This window comes from Phyllostomus discolor, chromosome 4 (genome assembly GCF_004126475.2).
Source record: "Phyllostomus discolor isolate MPI-MPIP mPhyDis1 chromosome 4, mPhyDis1.pri.v3, whole genome shotgun sequence".
NCBI lineage: Eukaryota > Metazoa > Chordata > Mammalia > Chiroptera > Phyllostomidae > Phyllostomus > Phyllostomus discolor.
In genome coordinates this window covers 190195016-190209799 of record NC_040906.2, presented here as the reverse complement: position 1 = coordinate 190209799, position 14784 = coordinate 190195016, and the positions used below count along the sequence as shown (strand labels likewise).

General features: G+C 40.2%; 1 long non-coding RNA gene across 1 annotated transcript in view; it reads right to left on the bottom strand.

The window, feature by feature from the left end:
* Positions 1–1609: 1609 nt before the first annotated feature.
* LOC118500351 overlaps positions 1610–14784 on the bottom strand; it is a 19333-nt gene continuing 6158 nt past the window's right edge. The window contains exon 2 of the long non-coding RNA XR_004902921.1: positions 1610–2889. This is a non-coding gene — a long non-coding RNA (uncharacterized LOC118500351). The remainder of the gene's footprint in view (positions 2890–14784) is intronic.

Genomic DNA, 14784 nt, shown 5'->3' with positions numbered 1-14784 from the left:
AATAAAGTATGAAACTATCTAACTGATTCCAAGTAAAGGTGCACCGGAGAACAATTCAAAACCATAAACAAGTACCTAGCATTCATCAACATAATATTCATATTTGATATTCTATCAAAAATTATGAGACCTTTTTTTTAAAGCAGATAATGAGCCATAACCCGTAGGAAAAAAATCAATATAAGTAGACAGAGATGCAACAGGGTTTAAAATTAACACACCAAGAATTTAAAGTAACTCATATGAAAAATGATCGAGGTGGTCCTGACTGGTGTGGCTCAGTTGGTTGGGCACCACACTGCAGACCAAAAGATTATGGGTTCAATTCCTGGTTAGGACATGTGCCTGGGTCACGGGTTTGATCAAGGGTTCGGTCCCCGGTGGGGACACGTACAGGGGGCAACTGATACATATTTCTCTCACACATCAGTTTTTCCCCCTCTCTTTCTCCCTTCCTCCCCTTCTCTTTGAAATCAATAAAAGAAAAAAAGTGTAATAACTCATGTATACATATGCTCTACAAACATATTAATGAAGATATATGAAAGCAATAATGTGAAAAGTGATAGAAATTTTTCTTTAGAAAAATCTTATGCATACAGGCGCAGGTAGGAGGTATAAGGACAGGGCAGGAAGGAGAAAGGATTTGGAAATTAATCAGGTGGAAATGAGGTATCACATGCCTGATGATGTCGATGTCTCATTAAGATATAAGATGAGATCATTTACCAATTGCACGGAGGACTTGAAAAGAGAGAATGCCTGGGAAGGCTCATGGGAGTCTCAGAAAAAAAGATGACGAGCCCTGTCAGTGAGCAGATGTGACTGCTCCATTGTAATTGGAGTCCCTGACACTGCAGATGGCTGGAGCTGCATGGGGCTCCATCGTCCTGCTCCAGGATTCCTCTATAAAGCAAAAAGAAAAGCACACAGCAGGGGTGTGATAGGTGTGGTGAACACAGAAGAAGTTTGGTAGGTCTTCGGAGTCAATGCCGGAGTGCAGCATGGAGTTGAGAAAGGCTGGGGGGGTGGGGGGGGAGTGCGGGGAGGGGGGGATGCTGTCTGAAAGATCACTGGGCTGGCCTTCCAAAGACAGATGTGGTCTCTTGTCTGCAAATAATAACTTATTTAACCTTAGTTAAGCCACCTCTAAGGTCTCTTCTAGGAAAAAAAACATTTCGTTACTGATTTGATCATGAAGTCTTTTCAGGGAAGCAAATCTAAATACAGAGAACAGGGCTGATTATTCAGCTGCAACAGATAAGGGCCTGGAGGTTTCGGTGAGGACAGATGGAGAATTCACTTAGCAAGGGGGAAGGGGAGAGGTGCCAGGCTGGTGCTCCTCCAGTTTCTCATTTTCATTCTTTTACCAGGCAGGTCCGGGATGTGGTTAAGAGTTCATTGTTCGGGAGTTTAAATTCCTGCTCTGCCCTTCTTAACTAAGTGGCTTGGAACAAGTATCTCTCTAAGCTTCTGTTCCCGTGTCTGGTAAGCGGGGATGATAGTAACAACTACAATACACCCTCCGCGTTACATGATGCAGCAGTGAGATAGCTAAAGAGGGCTTCATACTCCCAACACAGTTGTTCCTCTTCTCTATTCTGTTTTCAAAAATTTGAGCTCAGAATTTACTTTTTCCGAATTCCTACAGCACTTCTTATTTTTGTCTCCACATTTAGTCAATAAACAAAACGTTCCGTTGCCTTTGTTCCTCAGAGTAAGTGCGTTTGTCCGTCTGCCTATCTTATCTCCTTAACCAGACTGCAAGCTCTTGGAGAATGGAAAGATACGTGTGAGATTCCTTGGGTATCCTTTCCAGTCTCTAGAACACACTGTAACATTCAGCCAATGCCTGTGAAATACATTCAGCTGTAAGTCCTGAATAGAAAACTCTGTATCAATCACACAGCTTCGGAAGAGGCAGGTGTCGAACGGTTTAGCTGGGGTTTGGGTGTTTTTGTTTGTTTCCATTTGCTCTGTGACTATACATAGATTCCATCATAATGAAGCTGACAAAGGAGAGATGACATTTTGGAAACAGAAAAGGAATTCTGGATATTACAGCCCCACATTTGTCACCTCCCTGGCTGATGGCAGCACACGCTTGTTCCTTCCCTTTGGCTAAATTTGGATCAAATGCTGGCTGAGTGCACTAAGCAAGCCAGAACTGCATTGTGCCTCTATTTTGTGACATGTGAGCTCCCTGCTTTAATCTCCCCTCTACTGTATAAAAGAGGATCTGAGGCTGTTAGACTTCAATCCGGTGATTCATGCAGCTGGCACACAATAGATTCCACCTCTCTCTTCACCGCCGCACAATATCAAGCTAAACAAAATGTCTTAGAAAGCTTCGGCGCATGTAGTTAGCCTGCCACAGATCCCCCTCCCCATACACACACATACACTCTCTCTCCATTTTTCCTTCTACTGAGCAAAAGAGTCCGAATGCCCAGCACCTGCCTTTTTTACTGACATTTCCACAAAGGTAAAGGAATGAACCTTTTGTCAATGCCAACCAAACGATCTGTTTTGAAACAATGGGATGAAATGCCTGGGCCCCTCTCCTTGCCACTGGATTATAGTGCAGAGGCTTAAAATAAAGGGCACTTGATTTTATTGATTTAATGAGGGATGGAGGCTTCTGCCGGAGCATCCCTGGTGGCAGAGGAACAAGTCTTGTTGGCAGGGGCCTCCACCGAGGCACATCCCTTCCGTTTGTTTGGTTTTGCAGTGGTGATTGCTTGCTGGCGCGTGGGTTCGGCTCTTGGGATGACCCACAGTGCTCCCTCCTGGGCTGCGTGAAGCAGCCAAATGCCTGCAGTGGTTTCAGCGTGCGTCTCCAGCCAGGGACTGTGGAGGACAGGCAGCCTGGTCCCGCAGGATAAAGAGCTGCAGGAAGAGGTGACAGGGGGAAGCACATCTGTGAAAGAGGAAGAGTCAAATAAAACAGACTGGAAAAGAAATAGTACTTCTTGCTGCAAAAGAGATTGTGTGCCAAACCTATTATTTCCCAGCAGAGTCTATTTCAGCTGGGTTTCTAACCCCGCTCTGTCCGTCCACCCCGTCCACCCCGTTTGCTACTCCCCACCCCCACCCCTGCCCCCTCCCCCTCCTCCATTATCCAAGTTTGAATAGTGAGGAGACTAAGGGGGTTCAGGCAGGGTGTTTTGTTGTGGACGGGTCCAGGCACAGCTAGATAATCTTTTTGCTTTTGTTCTCTGCTTCTTTGGGATTTCATGTGATATTATTGTTGACATTTTCATATGGAAATTTTTGCATTATATGTGTCCTCTTTTATATGTGCCCTATTTTTTCCATACAGTCTGATTTCATTATCCACTGTGCCATGTGAAAGGAAGGGACATTGCCAGTCACCTGCTGACCAAATTTAAGCAGTGATCTCCTTTTAATGCCGAAACGGACTGCGTGTTTGTTAATAGACATGTGTACAGCCGGGATCCCTGTTAATATGAGCATATGTCTCTATACACTGTGGACATTTATTTTAATGTATTTATACAGTCCACCCATAGATTAAACACCCTCAATTCCCTCTGGGGTGACTGTCTCTCTGATTGCTAACTTAAAGAGAAACAGTTCCTGAGAGCATATGGTTTCCAAAACATAGCCCTTCCCCCTCCCTTTCAGTTTACACAAAATGAGCTGCTACCCCTCCCCCCCGCAGCTTCTCTGCTGTCTGCCGCAAGCGAGTCTGAAACCAGGGGGCAAAATCATTAGTTCCCAATTACCTTAAGCCATGCAAGATAACCTCTCTCAAGGGCTGTTGGTAAAATATGCACAGGGTGCCAATGTCTAGACAGTTATGAAATATAGGTGTAGAGCTTGGCCACCGCAGAACGCCAATGCATCTCAAATGAAGTGCTTTTATTAAAGTCTAATCACCAGGATAACTAATTACGTCAATACCACATAGTTAATTAAACCCATTATAGTTACTATTCCCATGGAGAGGAGGTCAAATAAAGCGACCATCCTCTTGGTGCTACTAGGGCTAACAAAAGAAGGGGAAATTAAATAAAACACAAGACAGACCTCTTCATTTTGCATGTTTTTCTTAAATGTTTAATAACTACCTAATAAAGACCTACAAGCAGATCTCCAAGTATAAGCCATGCCCAGAGGTTGCTGGGATGTTCAGAAGACCGCCTTGGAACTTAGCAGTACTTCAGTGAAGTGACTACCAACTGTTTGCTTGATCGGTGTAAGGAGTAATGACAAGTCAAAGCGGAAAACAGAATGAACAGCCGCTGTGGTTTTACTAATATCTTGCAGAGGAACATGATGGAGGGCGGTGCTCATGTTTTGGTTCAGTCTGGCCTCATGAGAAACGACGAGGGGACAGCTCCCAAACCCGTCAGCCCCCATGCCCGTCTTGATTCTAGCCAAGGACTTCGAGAATGACACGCTAAGGTGAGTTCTTAAAGCTCAGTCGCCAACCAAAGACACACAGATTACAGATCCTGCAGTTTCAACATAACTTTCTTGCACTGACACCCAAACACAAACAGTGATTCACATGTGAACATGGAAAAGAAGAGAATTCAAGTACTCTATGGCACAATGGCATTGTTTGGGAGGCTGTGAGCAAAAAGATACCCATCTCCACACCCATACACACACTCCCACACACACACACACACACACCTCTCGAACGCTCACTGATCTCTGGAAAATAAAACCAAGATATTTTGATCCTCCTGGTCTGAAAATTCACCAGGTCATTATATCACTGTCACACCTTCTTCTCAAAGCAGCGCATTGTATGTAGAGAGGATTAGCATTTACTTCTCCTGATTAACAAAGAAAACTTTGTACAAAAGGGCCACGCACTGAGACGTGCAAATGTGGCCAGCCTGACCCCCTGCAGGAGAAGGCAGACAGGCAGTAGGGAGAAGAGGTAGATGAGGAAGGAGAAAGAATGCTTTGATCCCAGTGCGGCAGGCACAATGGAGCAGGCAGCACCCCCAGCAAGCGCTGACCCTGAGCAGGCTGCAGTTTGGCACGGAGTCCGGGAAGCAATATAATGAGTAGCATTTTGTGGGATGGCGTGAAACAGAAGACTGCAAAATCCCTGTTCTTGTTGGATTTGCTTGTTACCATTGTTTTGATTGCTGTTGATATTATTGCTATTGTTGTGGTGGGTACTGTTTTCCAGCTCAGGGAATATGTAATATTGTTACAACTGCAAGATAGGCTTAGATATTTTTCGGTAAGCACATGCTTACAAAACACAGACTGTAAGCAGGAGGCAGCACAGAACGTCACATGGGCCCAGGAAACACAAAGGTCAGATGTTAAATCCCGTATATGCCCAGGGGTTTAAGCTGACATAAGGCATTTAGTTCAGATGTAAAACAACCTTTCATTCACTGTCCACACCCTCACCCCTGCCCCAAAACTTCGGACTTCTCTGTTCTTGTGGAGCCACGTGCTACCTACCAGTCAACCAGACCCAAACACTGCGAGGTTTTCTTTACTTGGTGTTCTTTGTCATTCAGTGGCCCAGGCCAGGGGATCTCTTGCCCTCCATCAGTTCCCCCTCCAAGCCCCCTTCCATCACCACCCTCATCACCTCTCCTTGCTACACCCTCCTCGTCTCCAGTCACACTCTCCTTTCAATCGCCAGTAAACACACTCTTTCTAAAGTATGGTTCTCACCTGACTACTCTGCTCAAAAGCATGCCTCGATCACCCAGGACTCTCCTATAGTCTAGTTTATAAACTCTCATTTGCCATTACAATTGTCTCCATTCTGTCTCTGTTCCCTGTGCAGATTTACCTCTCGGGGCTTTCTTACCTATGACCTGCGCCCCTCCCCGATTGGGTCACACACTCCAGAGGCTCCAGGCCTTTGTTCCATTGATGTGCTTCACCCCAAATCCCTTCCACCTTGCCTCTTTCAAAACTCCTACACATCCTTCAGTGCTCATCTTAAGGCCTCTACCAGGCAGACTTCCCAGCTGTGCCCAAGCTACAGATGTCCTCATCACTCTGCTTTCCACAACATGCCTTTAAATGTGTATTTTATGACCATTATCATAATCTCCCTGCAATAATCAAATGTACTGATTGTATCATTTCTTCAGATTTTAAAGTCCCTGTAAAAATTCAGAGACCATATTTTACTTATAAGAGTTCAATTAAGTATCTAGCTACTGATATTAAATTAAAAGTTTATTTTATAGAATTAGGGAGTCTTCTAAAACACCGGGTACCGATCCATCTACTTGGGAAATTTTCTGCTATCATAATCCAAAGGACTCAAATAAATGAATGCCCTCAGACCCTTGCGTCTCCATTATTTCATGATATAAGGAGAATTGTTACAGGGTGCATCCCAGAGGGGGGACCCCAAATGGGCATTTGAAATGGGGTCCAGAACTGAAGGTGTCCAGGGGATTTTAAGATGTCTTCACCCCTTCCCCCACAGGTGTGAGTTGGGGGAAGGGACACACAGAGCAAGAACATGCAGGGCTGTTTTGTATAGCAACAGCTTTGCAGCTAATCCATGGCACGGTCATTTAACATACCTATAGCCTTTGGCTGGTCACTTAGATATGCTAAATAGCTGTGGCCATGCTGTGGGCCTGGGGGGTGGAAAGGGATTCTCCCCACCCAGGATGTGACTGGGGGGCAGGTCCCCCGAGTTACAATGCCTGGGTGGGAGCTCGGAAGATTGGTTCCATGACATGGGGCCACACCTGCCCAGACCCACAATGGCAGCTAGAAAAGCTGGAAAGAATGGGAGATTGAGGGCTAGTGTGGGCAAGTGTGGGAGGAGTCAGAAATGGGGCTGCAGAGGAAGATTGGCACAGGGATTTAAACCCTGACACAGCAGCCATTGAGAGAGTAGCACAGGGTTTTGGCTGAGTAGGGACTCCCATGGCCCTGGGAGAGAGGACCATGTGGCTGGAGCAGTGGAGAGAAGACCACGTGCCAGAGTGGGGACCCCCACAGCATTAGGGGGAACCACCACCCAGCTTTAGCAGAGATCCCAGCAACACAGCTAAGGGTGCCGGGAACCCAGGGAGGTCTCCCAGTTAAGACAGATTACTGATAAGAACCAGAGGCTGCCTGAGCCACAGATTTCTATTTCTTGTCCTGAGATATGGTACCCCAGACTGGGCAAAGGGGGAAGGAAGAACTATGTATGTTTGTGGGTGTTTTAAGGGACTTTAGGATTTTGATGAAGACATTAGGTCACTACTTTAAGTCTGTATAGCATTAAATAAACATTTCCTTTCCTTTTCACCAATCTCTGACATTGAGAGACATCTCTCCTATAGGCAACGGGCATAATGGACCTGGGGGTTCCTTTTGGTAATAGTATAGCGTCCCAGGCCCCCTTGATGTTCTGTAACAGAATGAGTGCCATTGTTACAGTTAATTCCTGAGAGAAATGGGTGAGCAAACCAACCCCATAAATTACCCAAAAACTATTTTGACCAGATAAAATAAAATATGTCATAATTTTATTTGAAAAACTGTGTTGATGACTTAATTGTATGAATTCCATGATTTATACCTCGACGCCCAAGCAGACACAAAAGACCACCTCATGACTACACAATTTTTAATGCTCCCCTGATCGGTGCCCTCACAACTTTCATGCTGGATAAATTCACACCTGCAAATTATTTTACTTAACCTTCAGAAGCAAGGCGATTGGTTATGCTAACTACACGGAGGGCAGAATAGTAGAGAGAAAAGATTAATACATTCAGATTCGTGAGATCTCAGTTCTAGCTCAAGTTCTGTCCACTCACAAGTTAGCAACAAAAAATGATATTTATCACTTAATAACTCTAACTCACTACAAGGCGCCCCCTCCAGCACGCACACACAGAGCCATATTACTGGACTTTCTAAACTTTAAAACAGGAAATAGAAGAACAGTCTTAAGATTATTGAAAGAAGTAAATTGAAATAATTAATACATTTATTCATAATTTTAAACTGTATGATACACAACTTCATATGACTTTGGAGAAAAGTAAAATTTTCTGCCCCTTTAGAATTGTAATGCAAATATTATTTATTCAAAGGAAAGAGACAATGTAAAATTAGAAATGAAGAACTATAATACACACTTTGAACAATATAAGACAAAACATAGTATACAGTGTCATATAAACTTAGAACAATAACCAAGTCACTGCTACCACTTGAATGTAACTACAGAAGCACATGGAGTAGTAACAAAACAAACCAAAGCAAACCAAGGGCTGAGTTCTACGTGGATATATGGCTATAGTGGCATAAATTCAAGCAGTGTTGAACCAAAATGAAAAATCACTGTTTTATCAACACTTTATTGCTTATGGAATGTCTTATGGAATTACAACATATTTTATCTGGTCAAAATAGTTTTGGGGTAATAGCTTTTGGGCAATGCTTTTGAGAAAAGCATTTCTTTGGGTCAAAAATGATTTTATTGTTCAAAAATGGACTTCTCATTAAATAAATTAGATATAAACTACTGAAACAAAAAAAATTCTGAATCAAGATGCTTAGAACTTTGACTCCATCCCAGCCTGGAATGAGCCCCAGATAATTCAGGGTTTTCCAGTGACGAGTGAACATAGAGTGTGAGCTGCTGTTACCCCAACTTCATCCCAAAAGAAATACCAGAAAGGAGCAAAAAGACAGAATCATGCTCTGTGTTGAAGGAAGGAAAGAAAAAACAGAAAAAGGGAAGGGAAAAATGTGAGAGGCAGAGAGAGAGAGAAAGAGAGAGATAAAAAAAGAAAGGAAGGAAGGAGAAAAAGAAATAACATATAATGAAAAATTGCTGAAAGAAAATCAAAAGGCTGACAATCTGGAAAACCTAAGTGACTCCCCTAAATTTCTCTCAGGGACCTCACAAATGTCCTCACTGTTTTTCCCTGCCTGGATTCTTGGTGTCTCACTCTAACTACATTTTCACTAGGAAGATGATAGTGTAAGGATGAGGAATGACCATGGATAAAAAGAAATGATGACCCTAAACCTAACAGTAATAAAATGTTTTCCTGTACATATTCAACCAACAAATGTACCCAGTTTATGCAGGAATACACCAATGATGTTTCAATATACTAAGGCATCACTCCTACTACACGTAAACATTTCCTTCCAATGGCTACCCATTTTCTACAAAACATGATCCATATGCTCTTCAAAACCAAGCACAACTTAATTCTGAAATCTCACTTTTGGCCACACCTCCACTTAAACCATATTCTGTAGAGATATTATAAGACTTAAACTATCCTGCAAGCAAGGAGACAAGGAAACCAGGAAACAAGGAGAGATGGCCAGTTCAAGCAAGGGATACAATGTTAACTCAGGGGTGTCGGAGATTAAGTAAGGTCTGTCCTCTGTGAGGCCTCCCTTGACCTCATGGGCGAGGTGGAAAGTACTTCACTAGAAAACCTCTGACCTTTAGCTTTCCTCTCTTAAAACACTTACCTCACTCTACTGGGTTTCTCTTTTACATTTCTGCCTCCTCTACTAAACGGGAAGTTCTGACAGAGCCAGGACATTTAATCATTTCTAACACCGGAAACTCGCAATGAGTCTGATACATATTAATAGCGATATTGTTTAATTTATACATTAGACATTCAGAAGAATTCTGCTATCATGAAACTTGTCTTACACTACCATAATTGTTTTTATGTTTGTAAAACACTTCATTGCTTAGAATGTACTTTCACAAATAGTATCAATTTTATCATTAAGTCTGTGAAGACATGTTTAACCTCAATTTCAAGTTGAGAAAAGTGTTAGTAGATCATATTAACTAACAAGATGAATGCTCCAGGTGAACTAGTTGTAGAATTTTAGAGAAGTTACATAACTTCTCTAAGTCTTGGTTGCTCTACTCATAAAATAAAATAAAAAACACTTAATATTAGTTTCTTTAAAGTACTCTTTACCTCTCTGTGATTATTTACTTGATTTCATAATGTAAGAATCATCTGGACAATGTAAGGAAACTAAAAAACTGAGATGAACCATCTCAATCTAATTTAATGATAAAAATACTGGTAGAATGAACTCTAAGGTACCACTATGCATGAAACCAAGGCTGCTCTGAAAACACATCAGAAAAAAATAAGAACAGACAATGTAAAGAGTAAGAACAAAGAACAGAGGTCTCCTATGTTTGCTAGACAGAAAAATATAAACAGCCAAAGTTGCACTATATTAATAAAATGGGAGCAGGATCAGACAAACTCACAGAATGGATAATAACTATTTGCAGTTGTTGCTGGATCTTTCTGTAAATCTTACAGATGCCAGATAAGAAAGAGAGGCTTTTAGATTTTAAGAAGAAAAGAGGAACCATAAAGAAGGACCAACCAGTTATAAAGAATAATCAAGAATAAAAAAGATTTGAGGATGAATAAACTTGATTTATAGCTATCTGGAAATTATTTCACCCAACAAACAGAAGACACATTTTTCTTCCACATATACATTCATTATCCAAAAAAAAAAAAAAAAAAAAAACCTATCATACAATAGGCTACAGAATAACTGTAATAAATCCCCAAAAATCAGTGTCATATAGATTTTTCAATCTGATTGCAATGCAATGAGATAACAAATCAGTAAATGATAGCTTTCAAAATTCTATGTTACTAGAAACTATAGAACCTATCACTAAAACATGTTTTACTTAAACTGAAAAACATGAGAAATATTGTGAAAATTTTATAGTTAATTACAATAAAAACTTCCAGATCAACTTCTGGAAGTAAAATAGTACTGAGGGAAAAAATTTTAATTGTAAATACATTCATCAGAAACTAAAAAACATTTAAACAAATGAGTTAAGTGATTACCCAAAGCACCAGTAAAAGAGTGACCAAGTAAAACAAGGAAACAATAAGGAAATAATAAAAGAAAACAGCAGGAATTCCAGTTAAAGATGGGGATTGGATGTGTGCCTTCTAATCCACCCTCTCCATAAACACTATAAAACAATGGTGAAGGGATCTTTTGAGGCATGAATCTATAGGGACAAGGAGAACAGAGGATCAAAGAAGAGCAATAAAAATTCAGATGATGAAAAACAGAAGAATGAGTTTTAAATGACTTACCAAACAAAGAAAGAGACTCTTAAACTGGTAGCACAGAAACTATCTCATTTGTCTCACAAAGACTTCCTAACGTTCAAATGTTTTCAGCACCATGCACCTCTGAAAGTGGGTAAAGTTAGATTCAAACAAAAACAAAAGAGGACTGATTAGAACCATTTATGAAACAAGTGTCCAGACACTGTCCTCGACTTTGTGTAAGAATTTCTACTCCCCTCAAGAGAAGAACTGAAAGGTTATTCTCTACAGATAGTAAAGCAAAGATTCCCTGACTTTGGGGGACACCAAATCTAGTGAAAAAATAAGTAAGTGCCATAGTGAAAACAGTGGAATTAAGTGTAAATTCACATACTAAATCTGAGATTTCCATTGCTCTTCCTCATTCAGTTATGATGATGTTTATAGCCAGTGTTCTGAGGTTAGAATTTAGAAGACTTTCCTGGAAAAACTGATAAACCAAAGACGAGAGGCATTATGATGCTGGTAGTTTTGCAGGTTCCCCCACAGTGTAGTCCATTCAAAGTCAGACTACAATGAAGACCACAATTGATAAATTCCAATCATGAATACAGAGGTTCCAATCACCTTTACAAAGCACCCCTCTCGTATATGGCCAGGCACTGGGGATGGGACAGATAAGAAGAAAATTGTAGGAAAAAGAGAATTTGCGAAGAGAAGAAAACTAAACAAAGAAACAAAGTCATCATTATTTTTGAAGAGATAAGAGAAGATACTGCATCCTGAATCAAGAAAAAGATGCCGTTACAAAGGAACCATCAAAAAACATTACATTGACTATTAAAATTGTAGTCAACATTAAAATGCAACAGAAGACCTAAAATACGCAGTTGAGAAATTATAAAGAACAGTAGAGTAAATAGACTGAGGGGTTGAGAATGTAACAGAAAGTATTTTAAAATTAGAGGATTGATTGCTACCTGTTAACTAAAATCTATTTTAAAAACCTATAAAGACCCATAAATATATTGGGTTGGTCAAAAAGCCCATATGGTTTTTTTTTGTAAAATAGAAGACACAATTTATAATTGGCAATCTGGATCCAGCAATACATTAAAAAGATCATACACCATGGTCAAATGGGATTCCTCTCAGGGATGCAAGGATGGTACAATATCCACAAATAAATAAATGTAATGCATCACATAAACAAAAGGAAGGACAAAAATCACATGACCACATCAATAGATGCTGAAAAAGCATTTGATAAAATCCAGCACCCATTTATGATAAAAACACTCAGCAAAGTGGAAATAGAGGGATCATGACTCAACATAATAAAGGCCATATATGAGAAACCTACTGCCAACATCACACTCAATGGGCAAAAACTAAAATCTTTCTGCTTAAGATCAGGAACAAGATAAAGGTGTCTGCATTCACCTCTCTTATTCAGTATAGTACTGGAAGTTCTAGCCACAGTGATCAGACAAGAAAAACAAATAAAAGACATCCAAATTGAAAAGGAGGAAGTAAAACTGTCATTATTTGCAGACGACATTATAGGGCACATAGAAAACCCAATAGGCTCCACCAAAAGATTGATCAACCTAATAAATGAATTTGGCAAAACAGAGGGATACAAAGTCAATATTCAGAAATTAATGGCATTCATGTACACCAACAATTAACTATAAGAAAGGGAAACTAGGAAAAAAATTCCATTTACTATAGCAAAAACAAATATAAAGTACGTAGGAGTAAATTTAAGCAAGGAGGTAAAAGCTATGTACTCAGAACACTATAGAACACTGAAGAAAGAAACTGCAGAAGACATAAAGAAATGGAAGCATATACCGTGTTCATAAACTGAAAGAATTAACATCATTAAAATATGCACCCTACCCAAAGCAACCTATAGATTCAGCACAATTCTTATGAACACTCCAATGGCATATTTCAAAAATCTATAACAAGTATTTCACAAATTTATACAAAACCAAAAAGGTCCCAAATAGCCTCAGCAATCTTGAGAAAAAAAGAACATAGGAGGGATCACAATACCTGTTATCAGGTATGCTACAAGGCCACTGTAGCATATAGGTCAAACTATGCTACAAGGCCACTGTAATGAAAACAGCCTGCAACTGGCATAAAAACAGACACATAGATCAATGGAACAGAATGGAGAGCCCAGAGATAAACCCACGGTTATTGTCAATTAATATTTGACAAGGGTGTCATGAGCATACAATGGAGTATAAATAGCCTCTTCAATAAATGGTATTGGAAGAACTGGACTGGTACATGCAAAAAATGAAACTATACCACCAATTTACACCATACATCAAAATAAAGTCAAAATGGATGAAAGACTTAAAAATAAATTGTGATACTATTAAAGTCTTAGAGGAAAACATAGGCAGTAAAATTTCAGATATCTCACATAGCAATATTTTTGCTGATATTGCTCTTAGGCCAAGGGAAATAAAGGAAAAAATAAACAAATGGGAATACATCAAATTAAAAAGCTTCTGCACAGCTAAAGAAATCATCATCAAAATGAAAAGGGAACTGACCATATGGGAGAACATATTTGCCAATGATATATGGGACAAGGGTTTAATCTCCAAAATATACAAAGAACTCATATGACTCAACACCAGGAAGACAAACAATCCAATTAAAAAAATGGGCAAAGAACCTGCATAGATACTTCTCTAAGGAGGACGGACATACAGATGGCCCACAGACATATGAAAAGATGTTCAATATCACTAGCCATTAGAGAGATGCAAATTAAAACCACTATGAAATATCACCTCACACCTGTCAGAATGGCTATCTTTAATAAATCAACAAACAAGTGCTGGTGAGGTTGTGGAGAAAAGGGAACCCTAGTGCACTGTTGGTGAGAATGCAGACCCATGCAGCCACTGTGTAAAACAGTATGGAATTTCCTCAAAAAATTAAAAATGGAATTGCCTTTTGACCCAGCAATTCCACTGCTGGGTATATACAGTAAGAACCTTGAAACACCAATTCAAAAGAACCTATGCACCCCAGTGTTCACAGCAGCACTATTTACAATAGCCAAGTGCTGGAAATAGTCTAAGTGCCCATCAATAGATGAGTGGATCAAAAAACTGTGGTACATTTACATACTGAATTGCTACAGAGCAAAAAGAAAGAAGGAACCTTTTGTGACAGCATGGATGGAACTGGAGAATATTATGCTAAGTGAAATAAGCCAGTCAGTGAAAGATAAATATCACATGATCTTACTTATAAGAGGAATCTAATGAACAAAATAAACTAATGAGCAAAATAGAACCAGAGGCGTGGAAACACGGAACAGACTGACAGCTGCCAGCAGGGAGGCAAAAGGAGGAAAATGGTAGAAAGAAGGGGAAGGGAATAGTCACAGAACATGTATGAATGACCCATGGACATAGACAGCAGTGTGGGGATTGATTGTGGGAGCAGGGAGTCAGGTGGAACTCAGCAGAGAAGGGCAAAGAGGGAAAAATTGGGGCAACTGTAATAGAAAAATAATATTTTTAAAAAAACACATTTTTCATTTTCAACAATACCTTTATTGATTTGGATATTTTGTGAGATTTTTCTCAATTAATATCTTGATTTGGTCACTACCAACTTAACTGTGAAGCACTGCCCACTGAGAAATCTCCAGCCCAAAATTTCACAAACCACTTTG